Raw genomic sequence first — 9,211 nt, forward strand, 5'->3', positions numbered from 1 at the left:
GTATGTTTCAGAATTGTGTTCAGAACATGGGCTGCACATGGTATCCAGTGATAATTTTTTAGGGCAGCTTTAATGTTAGAGCCCTGGTCCCTCACGAGCACCACTTGATCAAATGAGATCCTGTAAGAACACAGCTGCTCATTAATCTATTCGTGGATGTTGATTGCTGTTTTGGGGCAATGTGCAATCGAATTCCACTGTGCACATAACACAGCTTGCCAGCTTCCAATCCTCTGTGATATAATGGCACGTCAAGCCAGTGTAGGACCTTCTGTTAAAATCATCGGTCCACATATCAGTCGTTATTCCAACCCCTCCATTGTCATGCACCGCTGACAGAACCTCGGATAAGGCTTCTTTCTCAACCATGGCCTGTTTTTTAGCTCGATCACAGACTGTCTGCCTATGAGGAAGCACTCCATTTGCGTCGACTGAGCTATAATGCTGATGAGACCCTGGGCCACTTTCTTAAAACCTTCCCCTGAAACGATATCAAAGGGGCACAGGTCTGTGCAACAAAAGTCCACGCAATAATCCACAAATTTACTCTTCACTTGAAGAGGAATTTTTGTGTGATGACGCTCGTGCGTCATCTTCGCGCCAGTTATTCAGCCAATAAAGTGTAGGCCTATGTATTTCATAGAAAATTGTATAGTACTACATAAATTACAGAGGTTTAATTGGCATCTTTATTTCAAACGGTTCCTACCGACCGCAACCCAAATATCATTAAAAATAATATTTGGATGACTCGTAACCGCGGATGGCCACAGGCACCCGCTCATTTTGGATCAACCCACACATCACTGACCCCCACATGCGAAAACTGCTCATTCAGTGATAAAGGGTGCGTCTGCTGTAATGCACGTGCCCCTGAATATGAGAGCCGCTTATAGCAGCGTGAACATTAAACAGCTGGGCGGCTGGGCGGCCGGGTCCCTATTACACAGCGGCCCGTCCCCAGTTTTTCATTCAACCCCTAGCTATACGGGCCGAGGCCTGGCATGCCATCCCCAGTATCTCAGAATGGGTGTTGAACATAATAAAACGAGGCTACTCACTACAGTTTGCTTGCAGACCCCCGCGCTTTTCAGCCGTGGTCGAGACGACAGTGAGAAGAGGCGTGGCTCACGTCTTTCGCACCGAAGTGTTGAAACAAGCTGTGGAAACAGTCCCTAGATCTCATACACCTGAACAAGGCGCTTATGACGCGACCGTTCAGAATGCTGACAACCAAACAAATCCTGGCGCAGATTCACCCGGTGGATTGGTTTATCTCACAGGCCATTTCTCAGATTCGCCTTGAGGGGCAGGCTTACCAGTACACAGTACTACCGTTCGGCCTATTATTGGCACCTCGTGCTTTTACGAAGTGCATGGACACAGCACTTATCGCCATGAGACAGCGGGGAGTGCGAGCGTTGAATTACCTCGATGATCGGCTGATTATAGCCCAATCAGAGGAACAATTGATAACACACAGATCCTGGCTCCTCAGCCATATAGAAAGCCTGGGACTTAGGATCAACATTTCAAAGAGCACACTGTCTCCCAGGCAAAGTATCTCTTTCCTGGGTACAGTGATAGACTCTATACAAATGAAAGCGTGCCTCACATCAGAGTGCGCGCTCATTATTTAGCGCCTAGCGGCATCTTCCTGAGCATACGTGTGCGCGTCTTTCAAGAGATTTCAGAGGATGTTGGGTCTTATGGCCTCAGCATCATCAGTACTCCAGCTCGGACTACTGCACATGCATCCTCTCCAGCGCTGGCTAAAACCCTGTGTACCAACTCACGCATGGCGGTCTGGCCACTTACAAAGAGCGAACCATGGCTGTATCGGAGCCCTGGCTCCCTGAAAAGCAGACGACTGGTATCAGTCAGGAGTGAGTGTAGGTGTGGTTAAAAGGAGAAAGGTGATCTTGACATATGCCTTCAATCTAGGTTGAGGGGCCCTTTACGAGGGCAGGCCCATCTCTGGCCAATGGTCAGGCCTGGAGAAGCGTCTACATATAAACGGTCTAGAGATGAGAGCAGTCGATCTAACGCTGTAAGCTGTTCTCCCCTACTTAAAAGGCCAACACCTCCTGGTCTGGATGGACAACATGGCAGTGGTGTCCTATATAAAACGCCAGGGTGGTCTCTGGTCAAGCAACCTGCACACCATGGCCAAAAACCTCATCTTATGGGCTCAGCACAACCTGCACTCCCTAAAGGCGGTGCATGTGCCAGGCATTCTCAAACAGGGTGCGGATATGTTATCCAGACACAATGTTCCCCCAGGGGAATGGTCTCTTCACCCACAGACAGATCAGCAAATATGGAGCATCTTCGGCCACTTTGCCTCAGAAGACAACGCTCATTGCCAAATATTTTTCTCAAAGAGCAGGGACGCGCTTGCCCACGATTGGCCGAGCCACTGGCTGTATGCATTCCCTCCGGTCACGATGTTACCACAGGTCATCGAACATATCAAGAAGAGCAAGTGTGCAGTGCTACTAATAGCAACTCTCTGGAAGACCCAATTATGATTCTCCGGGCTGGCACAGCTGCTGGAAACAGCCCCATGGCCGGTTCCGCTGAGGAGAGACCTCCTCACGCAGGCAAACCAATTAATTTGCCATCCCCGTCCCGACTTGTGGGCCATTCATGTATGGTCATGCTTCTCACAGCTTCTCACGCTCTTGTGTCCGGCCAATCGTTAGTTGAAACTGCCTTGTCGTACGCTTCCTTAAAGGGGCAAGGATGCTGAACCCTCCTCGACCTCGTTCTGTGCCTATCTGGGACATCTCCACAGTCCTGGAAGCACTGAAAGTGGCCCCATTCGAGCCGCTGCGGTCTGCGGACCTGAAGCATCTCTCGCTAAAAAAGTCAAGAGTGAGTGATTTACAAGCGCTGTCAAGAAGCGCTTCCTGCCTTGAGTTTGGGCCTAACGACTCCAGAGTCGTCCTTAAGCCAAGGCACGGTTATGTTCCAAAAGTGCTCTCGACTCTGTTCAGAGCGCAGGTTTTTTCACTAGCAGCTCTTTTCTCACCAGAAGACGCAGGAAACGCGAGTTTACTCTGTCCCGTCAGGGCTATCAGAGTTTATGTTGAGCGTTCAATCTCATTTAGACTGTCAGAACAGCTCTTTATGCTTTGGCGGCCGCACCAAGGGGCTCGGTGTGACAAACCAGAGATAATCGCGTTGGAAAGTAGACGCTATCGCGCTGGCTTATGAGTCTAAGGGCCTGCATTGCCCCTTAGGGGTAAGAGCTCATTCAACAAGAGGCATGGGCTTGGTCAAGTGGAACACCCATTGAAGATAGTTGTGCGGCGGCCGGTTGGGCCTCGCCGTCCACATTTTTCAGATTCTATAATCTGGAAGTTCCCGCTTTGCAAGCAAGAGGTCTTTCAGTGTAAGTCCAAGCACAAACCCCCCTAGGCCATAGGGCCCGATACATATCTGGTTCTGGCTAAACTCGGACTACATCCTTATATATATTTATATAATACATTATAAGGATTTCGCCCTGTTAGGCCCATTTCCTTGCTTTCCTATACGAGGCTCGTCAAATGACCGGTTTCAATTGGGATTCATAACTTTACTCATCTATGGGCCTCAGGGATCTTCCTGTATGGAGCGAAGTTAAGTACGCACAGCGTTTTGAAGTGGGTTCCCATAGCGTAAGCTAGCTTCCACAATACGAGAGACCTCTCGAAAGGGAACTACTTTGGTTACTAACGTTACAGTTAACGTTGGTTACAGGGAACTGAGAGGAGGGAACGAAGTATTGCGTAACCCGCCGTGCTACTGTGCTGTGTTTGGGTATCGCTTCAGTCGATTAAACCTGGGCTCCCTAGGCGATTCCTGGTCCTTTTATGGACGCGGACCACGCCCATTTTGGCGGGTTCTGATGTGTCAGGGCGCGAAATGCCCTGATTGGTTCGAGCGTCTGAACTGCCTCGCCATAGGTTCGAGCAGTTGCCGCAGCACAGCAAATGACGCACTCGCTCTCATCTGTGTCTGCTGTGCAGCTACACTGCGTTTTAAGTTTTGGCTTAAGTATTCTCAAGAAAAGGGGTTTTCCCGTAAGCTAGCTTACGCAGTACTTCGTTCCCTCCTATCAGGGAACTGAGGTTACGTTAGTAACCAAAGTAGTTTCTTATTCAGTAGTATGAACAGACTCCTCATACATGACAAGACAAAAAAACATTTATTTAGATATTAAATCAGACAGCAGAAATTATGTGAAGTACTGTCGTTTATGTTAAATATGTTTTTCAGTTAAAATAAAATAAATTGTTTCATTTTGTTGATGCTTTAGATTATTTTCCTTATGTTTTATTTTAGTTTTTAATCCCCAAAATCTCAAGAAAATAGCATTTTGGTGTGTTAAAAACTGCATGGAAATATTATGTTGGACATGAAACACCACAATGTTAAGATGATGCATCCAAAACAGTAACAGCCCTCTAAAGTATACTTTCAATAGTTACATTTTAGCACAATCAAATATTGTAATATATGTAAATGTATTTGTAGTATAATGGGCAAAAAATAAATGGGTAACACTTTAGAATACGGTTCCTTCGTTAATGAATAACTACACAAGAACCAATGAGTAACACAATATTAACAATCTAGTAACTATTATTAACTAACAAGAAACTCTGATTAACGAACTAGTAAGTAATAGCGCACAGATGAAAGTGGTAGTTCACTATTAACTAATCAATAACTACTATTTTTTAATGCTTCCCAGAGAACTACTGAAAAAGTTTATTAACAATCTAGTAACTACTATTAACTAAAAATAAACTCTGATTAACAAATTAGGAAGTAATAGTGCACAGATGAAAGTCATACTTCATTCTTTTATGGGAATTACTAATTATTTGGATCCGTATTCTAAAGTGAAGATCATGGGAACTAACTAGTAATGACTCAAGTGTTACTACATGATCTAGTCATGATTTGTGCAACCAAACACAAAAGTAATTTCAAGCGTTTGAGATTTTTGATGAACTTTAGTATACTTTTAGAAAATTTCTTTAGAAGTATAGTAACACTTGAGTCATTACTAGTTAGTTACCATGATCTTCACTTTAGAATACGGATCCAAATAATTAGTAATTCCCATAGAACTATGTAGTAACACTTGAGTCATTATTAGTTTGTTCCCATGATTCTTACAGTAGTTACTAATGAAAAGCCAATAAAGTGTAGAATCTTCTCACTCACAAGACACACACACACACACACACACACACACACACACACACACACACACACACACACACACACACACACACACACACACACACATATATATATATATGCTAGGAGACATACATAAAAACAAATATTTTTTTTGAGGTAAGTTAAATAATAAATTCAATCTATATGGTACTTGGATGGCTGATGACTCAATATGTTCCAGTCGTCACTGTGACTGTGTTCAATGTGATTCAATAGTGATTCAATGCCAGTCCAAAGGAATGCCAGAAAACTGGCTACAGGACAAGTAAGGTCCCGAGTCCCTACAACTGCATTTAAAAATCCATTTCTTTAAAATTATTCAGTTGATAAGACAGAATAGGCCAATTATTAACAGCTTACATATTGATAATTTAAACAACCTTGTGTATTCGTTTACGGTAGCAGTTCAAATGTTAATGTAGTGCTAGTCATTTATCCTGCATTGGTTATTGATTAGTTTTGTATGAATTATGAAAATTTTCAGTAGTTCCCCGGGAAGCACAAAAGAATATAGTAGTTATTGAAGTACCACTTTCATCTGTGCACTATTACTTCCTAATTCGTTAATCAGAGTTTCTTTTTAGTTAATAGTAGTTACTAGATTGTTAATAAACTTTTTCAGTAGTTCTCTGGGAAGCATAAAAAATTGTAGTTATTGATTAGTTAATAGTGAACCACCACTTTAATCTGTGCGCTATTACTTACTAGTTCGTTAATCAGAGTTTCTTGTTAGTTAATAATAGTTACTAGATTGTTCATATTGTGTTACTCATTGGTTCTTGTGTAGTTATTCATTAACGAAGGAACCACCGTATTCTAAAGTGTTACCAATAAAAGTATTTAAAATACATTTAAGTATATTATCTTTCACTAGGGTGGTTTCTCCACTTGGCGATTGCAGACTTAATCTTTTCCACAATCCTAAGCATCACCCTAAACTTTCAAGGACACTATTAGTCTGGACCAATGCCTGTGCACATGGATGATCATGTGGGCTCAAAATAAATTTACTTTAGTCAAAGCCAGGATTATCTGTACACTTGTGTGGGTTTTATTAATTGGCTGCAGTCTTCCTTACTCCATAATAAACGTTGATATTAACGAACATAAAAATTAGGTTTCTATAGTCATATTTGCATTTATGTTGGGCTTTCTCATCCCCTTACTAGTTATTGCATCTGCCTATAAAGCTATTTCAGTACGATTCAAACGACTTAATAGGAAAAAAAAAACAGCTCAGGCCTTTCTGTCGTATGTCTTTTACTTATATATCGTTTGCAGCTGAAAATAAGTGGCTTGAAAGTGTTGCAATGGTATTTTTAATAACTGCAGCAATAGCTGAACACTTGATTATGTTGAACAGCTGTCTGAACCCCATCCTTTGTTCATGTCTGAGGAATATAAGCAAAAGCTTAAACAGTAGCTGTGTCCCAATTCAGGGGGTGCATCCTTTGAAGGTTGCGTCCTTCGAAGTCCGTGGCCAACGCAGTCTTTAAAAGACGCACCGAGACTTGTTTAAAGGGGAAAGTAGCTATAGCCGATTGCGTCACCACGGCACGATGAAGGCTGTCCCAATTCAAAGACTCCTTCAAAATGCGGCTTGCAGAGCGTAGTGCTTCTGTGTTGTACAGTACGTCACACGCATCTAGGGCTGCAGCTATCGATTCTTTTTGTAATCGATTAATCTAGCACTTGATCGATTAATCGAGAAATCGGATATTTTTTTTGTGTGTGTTTTATTAACAGAATAGTTATATTAAACTTGTGTCTATTTCAGTTAAAGCTGTTATACGTTATATACTATAAGTTATATAGTATGCAAGTTATAAAGCTATCTCATATGTGAATTTTCCTTTAAGATGTTATAATATAACCACTCTAAGCATATTTGTGTATTCTGGTAGTTTAACGCTGAAGAAGAGCTGTAACGTGACTTGTTGTTGAACACGCAGTAAAAGCTGACGCACTTTTTGTTCCGTGCGTTTTAACTGAAAAATGAGTACTCTGAATCTTTATAAAAAACCAACAGGCTTGGGACTTTAATTTTTTGTTGTTGTCTGTATTTGGCAGACGTGAAATACAAACAAGGTCTCGCAAAGACTGCAATACAATATTTGTTCCTCCATCACGTCCCGGTGTGTACAGTGAATGCATGCTGAAATTATTGTTGCGTGGCTACATAAAAGTTTAAGCATATGTGATGCATTTCTGCAATTGGTCTGACTGGCGTGTGTGTGTGTGTGTGTGTGTGTCTGTGTGTGTGTGTGTGTGTGTGTGTGTGTGTGTGTGTGAAGGGGTTCTTTTTTAGGCTATACTCTCTTGCAATTGAATGTGATAGTTACATTTACTACTTAAAAATGTCATCAAAGTTAAAAATCATATCTAGTCAAACCGCATCACGACATCACTACAAATACAGTATGGGATTAAAATCAGCGAACATCAATAGGCTTAGACTATGTTACCTTGTTTCAGCGAGATAAGTGTATTAAGTGAATTAAGTGTGTAATGATCCCACACTTTAGACAATTTCTGCCGTTTATTTACATATTTATTCTCCGCCATCGCGCCAACTAAATTCAAAATACAGGTCCTTCTCAAAAAATTAGCATACTGTGATAAAGTACATTATTTTCCATAATGTAATGATAAAAAATAAACTTTCATATATTTTAGATTCATTGCACACCAACTGAAATATCTCAGGTCTTTTATTGTTTTAATACTGATGATTTTGGCATACAGCTCATGAAAACCCAAAATTCCTATATCAAAGAATTTGCATATTTCAGCCGACCAATAAAAGAAGTGTTTTTAATACAAAAAAAGTCAACCTTCAAATAATTATGTTCAGTTATGCACTCAATACTTGGTCGGGAATCCTTTTGCAGAAATGACTGTTTCAATGCGGCGTGGCATGGAGGCAATCAGCCTGTGGCACTGCTGAGGTGTTATGGAGGCCCAGGATGCTTCGATAGCGGCCTTAAGCTCATCCAGAGTGTTGGGTCTTGCGTCTCTCAACTTTCTCTTCACAATATCCCACAGATTCTCTATGGGGTTCAGGTCAGGAGAGTTGGCAGGCCAATTGAGCACAGTAATACAATGGTCAGTAAACCATTTACCAGTGGTTTTGGCACTGTGAGCAGGTGCCAGGTCGTGCTGAAAAATGAAATCTTCATCTCCATAAAGCTTTTCAGCAGATGGAAGCATGAAGTGCTCCAAAATCTCCTGATAGCTAGCTGCATTGACCCTGCCCTTGATAAAACACAGTGGACCAACACCAGCAGCTGACATGGCACCCCAGACCATCACTGACTGTGGGTACTTGACACTGGACTTCAGGCATTTTGGCATTTCCTTCTCCCCAGTCTTCCTCCAGACTCTGGCACCTTAATTTCCAAATGACATGCAAAATTTGCTTTCATCCGAAAAAAGCACTTTGGACCACTGAGCAACAGTCCAGTGCTGTTTCTCTGTAGCCCAGGTCAGGCGCTTCTGCCGCTGTTTCTGGTTCAAAAGTGGCTTGACCTGGGGAATGCGGCACCTGTAGCCCATTTCCTGCACACGCCTGTGCACGGTGGCTCTGGATGTTTCTACTCCAGACTCAGTCCACTGCTTCCGCAGGTCCCCCAAGGTCTGGAATCGGTCCTTCTCCACAATCTTCCTCAGGGTCCGGTCACCTCTTCTCGTTGTGCAGCGTTTTTTGCCACACTTTTTCCTTCCCACAGACTTCCCACTGAGGTGCCTTGATACAGCACTCTGGGAACAGCCTATTTTTTCAGAGATTTCTTTCTGTGTCTTACCCTCTTGCTTGAGGGTGTCAATGATGGCCTTCTGGACAGCAGTCAGTTCGGCAGTCTTACCCATGATTGCGGTTTTGAGTAATGAAACAAGCTGGGAGTTTTTAAAAGCCTCAGGAATCTTTTGCAGGTGTTTGGAGTTAATTAGTTGATTCAGATGATTAGGTTAA

The 9,211-nt window shown here is 42.5% G+C and overlaps 1 pseudogene; it reads left to right on the plus strand.

Annotated features, from left to right (window-relative positions):
• The first annotated feature begins 2,105 nt into the window (after window positions 1-2,105).
• On the plus strand, window positions 2,106-6,664 carry LOC143716493 (C3a anaphylatoxin chemotactic receptor-like; annotated as a pseudogene).
• The last annotated feature ends 2,547 nt before the right edge of the window (window positions 6,665-9,211 follow it).

The sequence above is a fragment of the Siphateles boraxobius genome, unplaced genomic scaffold (assembly GCF_051911475.1).
Source record: "Siphateles boraxobius isolate OS27281-9 unplaced genomic scaffold, OSU_SipBor_1 6, whole genome shotgun sequence".
In the NCBI taxonomy this organism is placed as follows: domain Eukaryota; kingdom Metazoa; phylum Chordata; class Actinopteri; order Cypriniformes; family Leuciscidae; genus Siphateles; species Siphateles boraxobius.